The following is a 17,024-nucleotide window of genomic DNA, read 5'->3' as shown; positions in this document are numbered from 1 at the left end:
CGTAAGCTAAGCAACCATAACTCACGCCACCACCGTGCACTACTAAGACTAACACCCATGACATCAAAGATAACATCACAAATGTCATTGATGACATCACTGATGACATCACATTTCTAGCTTCCTCTTTTCTCCTTTACTGACATATCTAAGCCAGTAACAGTCAGGAACTAAAAATTAATATACTCATAATTCATACTCAAGTACTATATTTGTAGCGTTATACTTCAAATATGTTCTTACAGTAATTCACTTGGGGTTCACTCACAGCATATGAAAACATACACAGAGGGGAAAACACAGATTTAGAAAACAGCAATGCTTTGTGTATAAAGATAATCTGTAAGGTTATCAACACTTTCTTATAGTTCTGCCATTTTTTTTAATTTCTTTACTTTCCTGGATATACTCATATTTGAATACATTGTATGCACACTACTCTCATTAGGGTCCAGTCACATTATATGATAGTTATACATAGCGAAGTAGTAGCTTTGAAGCTGAGCGATCATTTCTGTGTATAAAGTTAATCATTTGGGGTATGAAGATTGGCTGGTAATATTGTTGTTTACTTCATTTTCCCTGTATATGCTCATATTTGTATGTGTTGTTATTTGTGTTTTGTTTTGAATGATGCAATTATGTAGTAAGTGGGTTTTATTAGCTAGTTATTAAATGTTGCACAGTAGACACAACTGTAATAAAAAGCATGTATCATTGTATCATTTTACTATTCAACATGGTAAGAATAATAATATTGCACATCCATCATGTATGTTGCACTCAATGCCAATGTTTCTACATCAGTAGCTTAGTATACTCAGTGATGTCATCAATGACATTTGTGATGTCAACTTTGATGTCCTGGGTGTGAGTCTTAGTAGTGCACGGTGGTGGCGTGAGTTATGGTTGCTTCGCTTACCATAACTGGTGAATTTCATGGGTTTTTCGGTTTTACGTGGAACCATAACGTCCCTTTAACAAAGTTTTTTTCACGGAATATATATCTATATATATATATTCAGTGAAAAAACTTTGTTAAAGGGACGTTATGGTTCAAAGTAAAACCGAAAAACCCCTGAAATTCAGCAGTATTGGTAAGATAAGCAACCATAACTCGCGCCGCCACCGTGCACTGCTAACACTAACACCCAGGACATCAAAGATGACATCACAAATGTCATTGATGACATCACTGATGACATCACATGGCTGGCTCTCCCTTTTTTCCTTTCCTGACATATCTAGGCCATATGATTTTCTTCAGTAACAGTCAGGAACTAAAAATTGTAAATTACTATATTCGTAGACTTATCTTTCAAGTATGTTCTTAGAATAATTCCCTTATGGTCCAGTCATATCAGATGAAACATATACATAGGAGAAGTCACAACCTTGAAAGACAGCAATCCTTTTTGTGCATTAAAATTATCAGTAGATTTATCAGCACTTTCTGATACTTTTGATGTTTTTTTTATTACTGTACTTTCCCTGTATATGCTCATATTTTTATATGTTGTACTCACACTATTTTCCTTAGGGTCCAGACACATCATGTGATATATATAGATAGGGTAAGTACCAGCTTTGAAACAGAGCAATCATTTCTCTCCATAAAGGTAATCAGTTGGTTATGAACACTTTCTGCTACTATTGCTGTTTCTTTTTCCTACTTCAATTCCCTTGTATATATTCATATTTGTATGTGGTGTTGTCTCTTTGTGATTTGTGTATAATAATCCAATTATGTAGTAAGTGGGTTTTATTACCTACTTATCACAAGTTTCACTGTACGCAAAACTCTAATATGAAAACAGTTATCATTTCAATATTCAACATGGCAAGCTTATGAATATTGCACCTCCATCATGTATGCTGCACACAGTGCATATGTTTCTACATGAGTACCTTAGTATACAGGATTGAAGTTAATAATAGAATGCTATTTATATCAATGCGTAGCTTAATGCGCTGATTAGCACTTGATATTTATTCCAATTATCTTTGACACTTTTTTTATTAACATTACACTAAGAATCCCTTGTACAGACTTTTCATGAAAGGTAAATGCACATGTGATGTCATCAGTGATGTCATCAATGACATTTGTGATGTCATCTTTGATGTCCTGGGTGTAAGTGTTAGCAGTGCACGGTGGCGGCGCGAGTTATGGTTGCTTATCTTACCATAACTGCCGAATTTCAGGGGTTTTTCGGTTTTACTTTGAACCATAACGTCCCTTTAACAAAGTTTTTTCACTGAATTTCAAAGGTTTTTAGTAGCGCAACTTAACCATAACGTCCCTTTGACAAAGTTTTTTTTTACTGAATTTCATAGGTTTTTAGTAGCGCAACTTAACCATAACGTCCCTTTAACAACGTTTTTTCACTGAATTTCATAGGTTTTTAGTAGCACAACTTAACCATAATATCCCTGACTTCATATACATGTAACATAGAACATACTAACCCCCTCGTAGTGATTTTCATGTCCGCGGACTACCGCCATGTCCGCGGACACATCGAAAATCAGAGCGTGGTGAATGTAAATTTAAATAGTGTGCCCCATTTCCCCTTTGAAGTTGGCTCTGAAAAGAGCCGTTTTTTTTTTTTTTTTACAGATGCTTGACAGACACCTGTTATTTTATATTTTTTTTCTTGGTTTTATTTCTTACTTTACTCCTAAAATTTTCACATAACCTTCTGCAAAGCAACCCTTACATTCCAAAATAGAAAGGCATTTCCGGTAAAAGATAAAGAAATGCCATCTTCTTTAAAATTAACAGCATTACTGGCATCAATATTCTCATTGTTACAGAAGAACATACCAGCTCTAAGCATGAAGGCCCACATGCCTCGGTTGATGACACACCTAGCAATGTTTTGCTGAGGACAAAAAACTGAACTATTGTCACATATTGCCCTAGGTAGTAATCCAGAAAAAATTACTTTCGCATTTGGAAGGATCTTCATTACGGCTTGAACCAAGCGTTCCAAATCAGCCAACAAAGTAGGGGCACTGACGTTGCCCAAATGGAAAGCACCGAAGTGCAAAACTACCAGATGCGGACTGTTCATCGTGGCCATATCCGCATAAAACTTGTACAATTCCCTGTACATTGCAATCAGGCACAGTGCTCCACACCACCTCCACTCCTTTCACATCAAAGTTCTTTGCAACATGCCTGCATTCAGCGTACTGCTGTAAACCATGCACAAACATATCTCCGAGCACCAACACACTGACTTTCTCCACTTCTGCATTCTTCACCACACACAGTCTCTTTCAACACAAATCCACAACCTCGACATGTGATTGGCTGATCCGTACAGTCTTCTTTCCATGTTGGATTTCCTGGAAAAACCCGGATGTACCACGCCCTGTCCACGAACAGCCGCGGTGTCCGCGGACGGCGTCCACTTTACTCTCTGTGCCATTCCCTCATTGCATACAGCTAAGCAATCACACAATACGAATAACGTCCTCAGAACACCTCCATTTTGTGAATTTTCGAACATTTCAAGACAATTATCATTTCATTATTCAACATATTAACATTACAAATATTATACTTTTATCTTGTACTCTGCACACAATGCTATCTTTCTCCATTAGTAGCTCAGTATACTAGATAGAATCCCATAATACAATGCTATTTATATCAATGCATCGTTCAAAGCACTAATAACGGTATGATATTTATTGCAATATCCTTGACACTTTTTTCGGAACATTATAATAAAAATCCCTAGTACACAAATTCCATGAAAAGTACATACACATGTGATGTCATCAGTGATTTCATCAATGACATTTGCGATGTCATCTTTGATGTCCTGGGTGTTAGTCTTAGCAGTGCACGGTGGTGGCGCGAGTTATTTTTCATAACTTACCATAACTTGCTATTTTCAGGGGTCTTTAGGCTGTACTTAGAACCATAACGTCCTTTAAACAAACTTTTTTAATATCACGCAAACAATATACAAACATGGCGTGCAAAAACCAACTTCTACAGATGGCTTTACACAGAATGTTGCAAAGTAAGAATTTATGCTTCACAGTGAAGGTCAGCTGCTTCCATTTTATTCTCGGGCCCCGGAGAGGCTCACGAAGCAGACTATAAGGTTGTATTGTGTTTTGACCTTGACAGACAGAGATTGTGATGAAAGACTTCTCTTGAAGGAGTGTTGCTAAAACGTAAGAGAAGATAAAGATGAAATTTCTGAAACGAAACCACTTTTATATATTATATCACTATGCGAAAGATTGTTGGCACACGCAGATTTTGGGACTGCACCACTCGTAGACAATGGAAATTGCAATTGTACTGTAAGTAACCCTTTAGATTACTTTATACCAAATATAATTACAATAGCGTAGCATTAAAGACCGCTCAAGTTGAACTTGTTCGTTGAAAGTGGCATAATGTTTTCTACCGCGCACTATCACCGCCGAATTGATCCCCTGTCGTTTAGAGGGCTCTGAAAAAGGCAGACGACACAGGGTGGGTTAATAGAAATAATTTAACCGGTCTATAGGCGGTCAAGCGCTCTACTCGCTGTGCCACTTCACTGTAGCCTGTCAAGTGGCACAGCGAGTACAGCGCTCGCTTTGACATCCGTGCACAGCTTGCTATCGCAAGTTCGAATCCCGTCAAGGCCAAACTCAGCCTTTCATCCTTCCGTGGTCGATAAATGAGCACCACACACCGTGGTTAATAATAAGCACCGCTTACATACCTCACGGTTCTTAGCGCTATATGAATGGGAAAATATTATTATTTTATTATTAACATACTCTGTTGCACTATCTTCGATAGGAAATATTTTCACGCCCTAATACATAAAATTATGATTTTTAATGAAGATCGGCTGGTGAGACTAATTTATGTTTTTTAAAACAGGTACATGGCCCCATTTTGTCTATGTCACGATTTACAGACTCCAGCGGATGGGGTCTTCAACTGCCAGGTGCAGGTCCAAATATGCAACTTCATGACCCTCACCATTTTATGGGACAATCGCCAAGGACCAATATGCCCTTACGCAGTACTAGCGGCTACAAACAACATACCAACCAATAGGGTGGTCTAATGGCTCGTTGTTGGAGCAACCTTCCGATTATCAGAGCAACCATTTACTGCTTTTATCATAAACCAACAGCCATTCTACCGCAAAGGAACAACGCGTGGCTCCAAATAAACTTTTGCTGATCGACAGCAGAGACAATAGCAAATCGCTGAATATTCACTAAACATTTAATGTGAAATAAATGTACTTTACCAAATGTACAATCCTGCTGTTTACTTTTAAACCACAGTTTCATATTCCGAATTGTGGCCCACTGAGTTGTAAACTGATCTAACACTCTCTGTACCGCAAAGGAACATCGCGTGTCTCAACATGAACTTTTGCGGATCGACAACAAAGACAAATGCAAATTGCTGAATATTCTCTAAACATTTGATGTCAAATAAATGTACTTTACAACATTTACAATCTTGCTCTTTGCTTTTAAATCACAGTTTCATATTCCGAATTGTGGCGCGCTGTGTTGTGACATAATGTGTGTTGTCTTCCGGGTTCTGTGTAAAGTCACGTAGTACTGGAGACGACTGGGCGTGTTTCATTATGCACCCTGTAACGTCACGGAGAGAGGCGGGGAATATGAATGCTTTGATAATATCAGGCTTAGGGGCGGGAGATATGATTTAGTGTCACAAAAGCAAGTCAGCCAGGTCAATAGCGCCAGTCATAGGATTATCACATAATGTCGGCGCACACCAGCCGGATTTATCGTTTCTTTAGTGGACAAAAAGTCGGTTGACGCCCCTAGGAAATTGTACTATTAGCGAACAAAAGGAGTGCTCTTAAAACACTTTCACCCTGACAACGAACAATACAAACAACGTTCTCAGAACACCCCCATTTTGTGTAATTGCAACCATTTCGGGACACTGCGAGTGTTCTTAGAACACATTCAACTAGACAGATTACAATACGAACAGCGTCCTGAGGACACCCCCAGTTTGTGTATTTACGAACAATTAAATGTTCATAAGTGTTCATAGCTCATTTTTACCTTCCTTGCGAACAAAAATGACACATACTCTGTCCTCTAAACACCCCACCATTTAGTTTATTTACAAAATGTCAGAACAGCCGTGTTCTCCGCGGACAAATCGAACGCAACAAAAAGGTCTAGCACATAAAAAAACAAAACATTGAACCTATCTCGTACTCCCCCACCCTCCCCAAACACTCTTACACACCAACACACAGCAATAAATACAATTTTTTTTCCACGTTTCACTGCGCTGTACGCGGTCGACTGCGAATACAAGATGGCGGGCGCCACAGAAAATCTGACACTCTCCACGCTCCACGCCCCTCGCCGTCCAATCAGCGAACACGTCGCATGTCCGCGGACATGACGCAAGGCCATGGGCCAATCGGGGTGCTTTCCGCGGAGTGAACAGGGAAGTCCGTCCGCGAAGCGAACGCAGATATCACTAATTTTTTTGCCTTACATTTTGGTCATTTTTTAAAAAAACTACTGGACAGATTTACACCAAATTTACAAAAGCACGCTTTTGGGACCAGGCCGCCGCTCCTGCCGCAAATTTGGTGTCAATCCGTCCAGCGGTTCAGGCTGTAGCCGTGCGCAAAGTTTTTTCCCATTCAGTCTATGGGAAAAAAAAAAGTTTTGGGACCCCCCCTATAACTTTTCCCCCCCTGGACGAATCCTCACCAAACTTTTCAGAGTGACCCAACTACTTTTTTTGCAAAGTTTGGTGAGCATCCGTCCAGGGAGAGCGAAGTTATAAGCCGCCCAAAAAGTGCTCTTCCTATGGAAACAGCAACTTAACCAGAACTACATGGCCACTACCGTAATATACAAATGATATACCATCTCACTTTATACAAGTATATCTATATAACATGTTAAATAAAAATGGGAACAATTGCATAAAATAAATATTGTGTCAAACAAACCTTAAAAAGAATAACATTCTCTAAGAGAATGGGTATCTACAGTATGATATAGAAATGTTGTACAATTACCTCAACTACACTAACCATTTAAGCAACTATAAACTTGGTTTTGCCCACAATTTCATTATTTTGTGTACCTACGAAGGCGTTTCACTATAATGCAGATATGTTAAAATACTGTGCAAATATTATCCAATATTAAATGGTGACATATTTACAGATTAATTTATGCAACCTACACCAGGAAGCCAAGACATATAACCTAACTATGTCTTCAGTTTCACAAATAAATAAATGAGACATGTCAACAGTGTAACATTATTTTGAGTATTCATCTTTTTAAATTATAGTCATTCCAATGTTTCAAATGATAGACAATTAAAATGTTTGTGTGTAAATGTATTAACACTTAGCAAAAGCAACACTGATAACCTAACACATGTATTTTAAAAAATGTGCATCCTTTCTTTGGGCACATACACACATGAGAAGTTAATAATGACATTTCAAAATGTACACATCATATATAAAATGTTTTAGAACTGGGAATTGTTATATAAACTCATATTTGACAAAATAGTTGTGTGTAGCGTGAAATCACTTTTTTTAGGAAATCAAACTTCATTTTAAAATATAAAAATGATATCTACATTGCCATTACAATACTTCTTTTTTAATATGGTGTGTGTCCTATTTTTGTCCACCTACACACTTACGAAGCTAATGACAATTGTTTCTAAACTACTATAAATGCATTGTACGACTTTTATGAAAACGTCCACACTGCAAATAGAACATCTTTAATCATTGAACAAACTAACACTTAAAGGAAGCTGTTTTCATATTTTTATTAAATTACAATACTTTTTAAAAAACATTAAGTGCATTATGGGCCAATAATCTGAAGGATTTGGAAGGGCAATCATCTCTTGAATTTTCACAACTGGTGGACAAACCGACACAGAAAGCAGGAAATACACTTTACTGGATATTGGCCAAAACTCTGGCACTAACTCTACAGAATGTAGAAATATGTCCCTGGTCAGACCATGTTCTGGTACATTTTAGCCTGCCATTAAAACTTGAGAATATGCCGAAAGAACTAACACCAATAAGGGAAATATTCAACCTAAGAAATATCACGTCCAAAGCTTTTCAATCAACTGAACGACCTTTACTACCACCCCTAGATGGTAGATTGTCTTTGGAGGAATTTACTGCTGCCTTTAGGCACGTGACTAACAAGGTGTTTGATGTTCTTGCTCCTCTTCGCCCTTCTAAGAATAAGAAACAGAAAGGCTACAAACTTTGTTTCTCTATTGAGCTAATTTTGTCCAGGTAGAATAAGAGGAAATCTGAATGCTAGTGGCGAAATCATCCCTCAACTCTCACTCTGACTGCCTACAAAATATCAGTCAAGGAATATAAGGACCTGACACTGGAGGCTAAACATCTATCTCTCAATACAAGAATTGAAAGAGCCTCTTTGAAATCCAAGGAACTCTTTACAGTTCTTAAAGAACTTAAAGGTCCTATTACTGAATAAAGAATTTGTTTTGATGAGGACTGGTGTCAGGACATACTGAAGAGTTTCTGTCAGAAAACTCAACTTCATCAAAAACTATAAATCCCTTTTCCTTCACTAAAATGACGGAACAAGAGGTTTTAGAGATTATAGAAGGGATCAAGCCAGCATCTTCCAAAGGGGACATATTACCCAGTACCCATTTTAAGGAGTTTGCAAGTACTATAAGACTGTGGGTCACAGAACTTGTTAATCAGTCCTTTTCCGAGACTTTGGTTCCAAGGGTTATCAAGGAAGCCTGGAATACCCCACTTTAAAAAAAGGATAATATTGCCCCTTGTTACCGGAAAAATATCACCATATTACAAATGTTCCATGTATGCTTAAAATTCTCGACAAAATAGCTTATACACAACTTCAAACATTTGTCAAGACAAATAAGATCTTGGCAAAAAAACAGTCCAGTTTCCAAACCAATAATGGAACCGAGACAGCTTTGTTGGACCTGAAAGACAATATAACAGAAATTATAGAAGAGGGAAGTTCTGCATTATTGCTTTTATTGGACTTGTCCTCTGCTTTCTACTTGGTCGACACGACCTATTAGCAGAGAGACTTGTGGTGTCCCCCAGGGATCATGTTTGTCCCAGCTGCTGTTCAATATATATATAAAATGCCTATGTGACCTCCTTAAGTCCATGGGTGTGCAATTTGCCAACTATGCTGATGTTACCCAGATAAATGTTAAACTATCTGGGATCTAAGAGGAGGACCTGGCTATCATCAATGAGATATTTGGGGAAATTAAATAATTAATGTCCCTAAACTCTTTAACTCTTAATGATAAGAAAACAGAGCTGCTTATCATTGGCACACTGTAAAGAATGAAGAACTTGGATACTCATTATGTAGCTTTTGAGATAAATGGCAACACGATCCCGGTATCCGACCATGTTAAAACTCTGCGAGTGTTTTTGATGCCCACCTCTCTTTCCAGAAGCATGTATCCTATCTCAAATCATCATGTGCTTTCTTCATACATATGTGGCAAATTTGTCCTTATCTGTCAGAACATAACAGCGTGTCAATTGCAACAGCTATAGTACACCAAGTTAGACTTCTGCAGTAGCCTCCACACGGGAACAACTAAGGGCAATATCAGGAGACTTCAGGTCATACAGAACAGAGCGGTTTGGGCTGTCTGTGGGCTGTGTCACCAAACACATATTACAGAATATCAGAAGAGACTACATTGGTTCTCCATAGAGCAACAACTTAACTTTAAAGGGTTAGTCATTGTTTTTAAAAGTCTTTCATGTGATGCACCGGATTATCTTAATGCTAGATTAAAAAAAGCCACACCAAAGCAGACTCTGCAATCGAATAATCTAATGTTATTGGTCCAACCTTGCATATCCCTGAAGAAACTGGGTGGAGCAGGTTTTACTGCATGGGTCCATAAAAATTGGAATTTGATTCTGTTACAAATAAAACAATGCACGACACTGAAGAAGTTTAGGAACAATCTCAAGATTTTTCGCTTTGAAGCCTAGGTTAAACAACAAATAGCAAACTACTCCTGAGACCCTGAAACACCTTGTTAGTCACTATGTTTAGTGACTTTTCTTACTCCCACAATACCACAGCCTGTGTCTGTTGTGTGTCTATGTGAGCGCTCTGAGACCTTTCAGTTAGTGTTGCACTATGTAAGAATGTATTTAGTTAGTTAGTTAGCATCCCTATTTTGACCACCTATACGCAAAACAAACAAACACAGTGGACCTCATTACGGGTTTGGTGGTAGCCATGCCTGTAACAAAGGCACAGCTGCTGCCAAACCCGTGATTTTACCGGCACCCACGAATGGCCAATTACCGGGTCATGCTGAGTTCGGCAGACCCTGTAATTGCCCATTTGCGTGTGCCAGCAATAAGAGACTCCCCATCCCCATTCATCCACATAGGGCTGAATGGGAATGGGGAGCTTGGATGCACCGGCACCGTCCATAATGGTGCTGGTGCATCCACGAGTTGTGCTCGCAGGAGCTGGCGGGCAAAGCAAGACCTGCAAGCACAAGTTGTAGTATGGCGGTACGGTGACAACGGTGCTGGTAAGCTTACCGGCACCGTTGTCACTGCACCGCCAGGGTCGTAATGAGGCTCAGTATATCTAAATTCTTACCGAAAACTCTTATTATTATTGAGATCTAATGTATTTTACAAACACTGTACATCATTGTATTTGTATCTACACCCTACTGTTTACTTGTTTTATATGTTAACAGTCATGACCTTCTACACTTCCTAACGTTCAAATTATTGTACATGGAACAATTTATGTAACCTACCCTAGCACTTACAGGGAGCACGTGTACATATTAAAATATACACAGTTTTACACAATAAAACTAAAGTAGAAGATTGCAGAATGCTGTTTTCTCTTCTAATTTATATCATTTTAAGAATATCATCTATACACTCATTTCATACTGATTTTAAAATGCATCCTGGTAATAATTCATCTTGTACTTTACATACAACACTTATTACCCTATTCTTCCATTTCAGACTTGTATTTTACATGTTTATATTCACAAAGAATATAAAACATATATTTTAAAACTTTGCTTTTAACAACATTAAATAAACATTGTTTCTCGATTCATATGTGACTATAGTGCCATTTCAAACAAGCCAATCTACTTCTGTGTGCACCCATGTTGTGAAATGTCCTCAGTGAATGGATGCCCCCTCATGAAAAATAATTTCACATGTCTTAAAAGTTTTCTTACTAATAGCAACTTGACAATTTACAAAATTCATTACTGGCATGTTACTATTCCTACCATCTACACTATTTCTTTGAAACATAATCAATATATGCCTATTAAACACTAGATGCTGCTGTGCTGATTGTAAATTACAACCACAGTCAGTGCATTGCATTTCATGGAACACTTTAGTTAGAAGATCCAAAAAATGTACTCTTTTCTGATCAGGGATAGGAACATATACAAATATTTCAGAAATAACCTGAGTAAAGTATTCTTTCTTACATTGTGGAGACATATGATTCCACTTGTAACTAATTCCAACATACCTATCTACACTTTCCTGCACAAGTAAATCAAAGACAGTCATTGAAGATTCTTGACTATCTGCTTGTGTATTTTGAGAAAAATGTTGATTTCCACTTGTAACAGCTCCTACATATGAAATTGACATTGATGAATGTGTACTGTGTGGTTGATCATATACAGATATTTTAAGCAATGGAAGTTCCACAAATATGCGCTTGTTTGCTGAGGAAGCTATTTCTTGCATCAATGGTGTCATTTGAAACAACATACACAAAGCTGCATTAGAATAGCATTCAACTCCTGTTTCATTACTAAATCTGGAATGAGAGTAGGTCATAGTTGAGCAACGCTCCAACTCCAGTGAATTCTGTTGTTTTTTACTCTTAAGAGGATTGATTTTATTAGAAGGTAATTTCATTGACTCCTTATGTTTCCTGGCTAAACAATTATCAGGTACATGTATAAGATTCAGGTGAGCAGCATACATTACACGTAACTTATTGTATTTTTCAATACAAGAAATATCAGCTGACACTTTTCTTTCATCAAAGTTTATTAAAAATAAACCTATATGTTCACGCATGACAGAGCTGAATATGGCATTACTTCTTTAAAGACTGTATGACCAATGTGCTGCTTCTAAAGTCAAACCTTGTGATTTATTAATAGTAATTGCATATACAGTGCATAATTAAATTGTGCTCTCTTCACAAAGGTATCCTTAAAAAGCATGAGACATGCAGGGGTCAGAGAAATCAAATGAGTTTCTTCTACACAATCACACTTTACTTCAACATATTCAATATTCGTACTGTGAGGAAAAGTGTGAAATGCAATCACGCTTCCCATCACTCCATTGGCTAGACCAATTTTCCTGCATTCAAGTTCCTCTTTAACATTACTCTTACATTGATGCACAGTTTTAAAACTGTCTTGAGGCCTGCTGCTTTAGAAATTGAATTCTCTAGTTCAACTAATCAATATTTTGTTCTCTTAACCAACTCTAATGGCATACCATGATCATCAAAAACATCACATGATTTTATCTCGACAATAGTTTCCTTCTCTGACAGTAGCAATGAAGAGTTGAAATGGTTACACTCTGAAAGTGTGCACATCAAAGCAACACAAGAAGAGTCAAAATGACATCAGACAGACTGCAATCTATGTTAAACATGTTACAAATTAGTGTTCCCTTAAGACTTTTCTCAAGAACACTGATACAATCTTATGAAGCATTTCTGTATACTCTAAAGCAGCAGATTGCCTTAAGTTCCTGGAAATCAAAAGAATTACAAAGGTTAAAATAACCAATACCTATAGTTTTTTGACTATCCTTAGATTGCAGCATTTTGAAAACTGGTTGACATTTCACAGGAGTTAATTGTTAACATGTTAACATTTTCCAAAAACAAGTACACGTTTAACTCCAAACAAAACTTTGTAGTCAGTATTCAAAACCTTTTTCATTTACAAGTGAATGGAAGCTAGCATCAGATGTAAAGTAACACCTCCTACATTGAATGTTGCTAAACTTGCTGGAGCAGTTACAATGCATGACAAAGATCAATCAGTTACATTTTGAATCATAGCTCTTATTGCATGAATTAAAAAAGATGCACCTGTCCCTGCATGTCCACTAACAAACAACAATACAGGTGTTTATTGGACACAAGACCATTCATGCTTGTCATGCTGTAAAACATGGAAGAACATATATTTAATTGTATTACAAACTTCATTTTGCTCTATATTAAATGTACTAACTATTTCATCATAATTTGCATCTTCAACTTTAGCTCATTGCATTGCACTTTCAACTTCTTCCACGGCGGGCTCAACCATAAGTTTGAATAATTGGCCCACTAAGCACATTTTGACTTCATTCTGCAGAATCTTGACTTCCCACATGAGTCTCTTTTGCCAATTCAGCTGCCAAAAGTTCTTCTTGATGTAGTTCTCTCTCCAGTAACTCCAAGTACTGCTCAAATGTGGGATATGTAATTACGCTTTATCTTAAGAAAAAATGATTCTTCCAAAGTTTCAAAACATCCAAGCAAATCGCTCTCTGTGCCCCATAGGAAGAACCACTGTAAAAGATAAGAATGAAATAAATGCTTTTTCTCTGCAGATTGGCAAGACAGTTTCCTGTGGTTAAAGTCTTGCCTCCTCATTACTCACTAGACAACCAATACAACCATATACCTTAAATCATCCTCTGTCACTGTATCTCAATATGAGTAGTGTTGTGCTACTTCATATTAACAAAGATCCTCCAAACTCTACAGCTCGATTTGGATAATAATTATCAATCAAGTTAGTTTTCAGAATCTATGTACTATCAGATATTGTTACAGCTACCTGGTGAATTTCACTCAAAGACTTCAGCACTCGATTTCTAGTAGTAGCTGGGCCAAGACTTAACCAAAGTACATTAATGCTATGTCCATGCAGAGGCAAACTAGTTAGCTGTTCTGCAGCTTCAAAGCTACCACTATCTCTAGGTAAGAACATCTTGAGACCAAAGCTTAGGGCCTCATTACACGGTAGGCGGTGAACCATGGCGCTATTAGCGCCATGGTTCATGCCGGTAAAATACCGGCACCGCCTTGATGGAAAGAGGAATTACCGCCCTATTCCAAGGTTGGCGGGGCGGTAATTCTCCCTTCCACCATTGCCCTTCCCCATTCCCATTTTTGCCCCATAGGGCATAATGGGAATGGGGAAGGTGCTAATTACGGTACCGCAAATTTGCGGTGCTGTAATCAGCACCGAGGTCCCTTTGCGGGATGGTTTTTAACGCCTGCAAAAAACAGGCGTTAAAGTACCAACCCGCAAAGGGACGCGTAATAAGGCGGTAAGGAATAACGGTCACCGGTACCATTACCAGTGACCGTTAACCCTTACCACCTTCCGTGTAATGAGGCCCTAAGACTTTTATCAGCTGGTAAATCTGCCAATTCCTCAGCTGCAATGCTATTTGCAGCTTTTGTCATATATGCTGTAAAAAAACTAGCAACAGCTGCTGTACCATCAGCAATTTACTGTACATCAGTATTTGCATTGCAAAGCTGAGCAATATCAGGATTATAATTATTGATTAATGGGCATTCCTTATCTCTTTATAAATTATAGGTATTTCTTTGTGATTTACCAGACATGCAATGTCAAAGAGATGATATCAAACTATTCAGTCAACCAACTGGTGTCACAGACCTAGGAAAGCCAAACCTACACTGAGTGTACTTTTGTATTTTCTATGACAGTTATTTCCACATGAGTGCTGTAGGGTATTTTGTGGAGATTTGGGGCCTGACGGTATTTTCTTACCACCGAAAAATAACTTAGCAACAATCACTCCTTGTATTCATATTGGGCCATGTACAACAATAATACAGTGGACATGCATTATTTCAGCACCCAGACATGCATATTTGGTATGCGTGGTTGGTATGCGTGGTTGGTGGTATTTTGGTGAGCATAATTCCCTTGTTTTATTTGTGGCCCCAATGTCCAGAATCCCTTATCTTCGCTTAGATTTTTCGTGTAATCACTAGAGAGACCTCAGGCCTACACTTCAGGAATACCACATGTTCAGTGTTAGTGTTAGTGTGCCACCATGGGCGATCTCACTGACTTATTTACGACAGAGAGCTATATGTGGTAATTTTGTGGTAATTTCCACTACCTTATATACGGTAGGGAACTATGTCCAGAGAGTCCCTCTTCCCGTTGGCTCATGTACCTCCAACGAGCTATGCTACAAACAGTCACTCACAACTGTCCATACTGAATATGATCATGCACACATCTGTTTTAAAATGACAATTGCACTGTTTAAAAATCTCCCCACATCATCAGCACTGTATTGGTAAATATAAAACACACCACCCGTCTGCTTTCAAATATTTTTCTGTATTATAAAAGTTGCATTTAAACACGATCTCACTCTTTACAGAAATAAATAAAATAGCACAGTAACCGCATTGTCTGTGATACACTGAAAAGAGAGTGGCGGAGAAAAGAACTCAATTTGCAACATTAACATGTGATTAAGGCACAGGAATCTCCTTTCCTACACTGACTGAATATTCTCGTACACACTCAGCCCCCACACTTCTGTAATTACCTTATCTGTTCAGCCCGAGTTTTCTTCAGCTGTTCTCTTTCTGAATGTGGCTCCCTTGAAGATTAACCCCAGTGAAAACGAGCGCCTTTCGTTCTCAAACCGGGGTTATTATCTGGAATTCTCAGCTTTTGCAGATAGGAATGCTTCAGCCAGGAAACAGGTCCTTCTCCCAGCTCTGCCAAATCTCGACTGTCCTCCCTCTCTCTTCAAACTCCCCCCAGCAAAACCCTCATCACTGCCTCTAGCATGATACTTGCTATGACGCTGCTCCAATCAGAAATTAATCATGCCACATCCTCCCTCTCTACACAATGGCTCATTTTTATAGTAATACTTTGTAACCAACTGATTTCCTGTTCTTTCGAGTCCTTTTGCTTCCTGTAGTTATGTGGACAGAGCAGCAGAGAAAACGAAAAAAAAAAAATGAATGTGCGTTTAAAAGTTCACTTTCAGAATAGGCCTAATTCTGCAGTGGAGACACATTTTTATTAGTGGGTTATGTTAAATGAATTTTTATTAGTCAGGTTGTTTATTAATAATGTTAGTTATTAATTTTCAAATGTGTCTCTTGCACCATAGGCATTTCAGGTGAAAAGTGTTGTGCATTTTTGAATGTGCACGTGAAAATAGATTTGCATCTTATATGTAAAAATCGTTTTTGACTGAATAGCCTGTCTTTCCATGTTAATCTGGTAACACATATAGCAATGCACCACACCCATGTGGTGCTGCATCAAAAAAAAAAAATTGCTACCTGTGCAGTAGTGCTGTACTCTGTGCTGTAACACGCCAAATATCCTTACAGTGCCTTTATAATGGTTCCACCTTGTTCCGTAGATCAGCATTCACATGCTGAGCAGGAATGGAGCAAGTAACATATTTTTGTTTGAACTCCATCACAAAGCCATCACTTTCTTTACCAAACTGAGGAGCATCTTTAATCCACAATGGCATATGTATATGTAGAGCCACACATGCCTGGCACTTGTTCCTCCAAAAGAAATGTTACACATTGCCTAGTGGACCATTTTCTTTATTACATATAAAGTGTTAGATGGCTAAAAATCGATGATGAAAGAACTGCAATACACTTACAGGGTCCATTGAACACAATTTCCCTGGTGTCATGTGTTCTATGTCTTATTTCTGTGCATTACTTTCACAAATCCACTCTGCAAGATCATTCCAACCACACTCAGTGCAACTTAAAGTCACATACCAAGTTGGAGGGCCCAAGTTTCTGATCATACATCTAACCTCGGAGTGTCTCCTATATCAATATTCCTTAGCTCCTCT

This window comes from Ambystoma mexicanum, chromosome 5p (genome assembly GCF_040938575.1).
Source record: "Ambystoma mexicanum isolate Mex_15411 chromosome 5p, UKY_AmexF1_1, whole genome shotgun sequence".
Classification (NCBI taxonomy): Eukaryota; Metazoa; Chordata; class Amphibia; order Caudata; family Ambystomatidae; genus Ambystoma; species Ambystoma mexicanum.
This window is presented reverse-complemented; position numbering follows the sequence as displayed.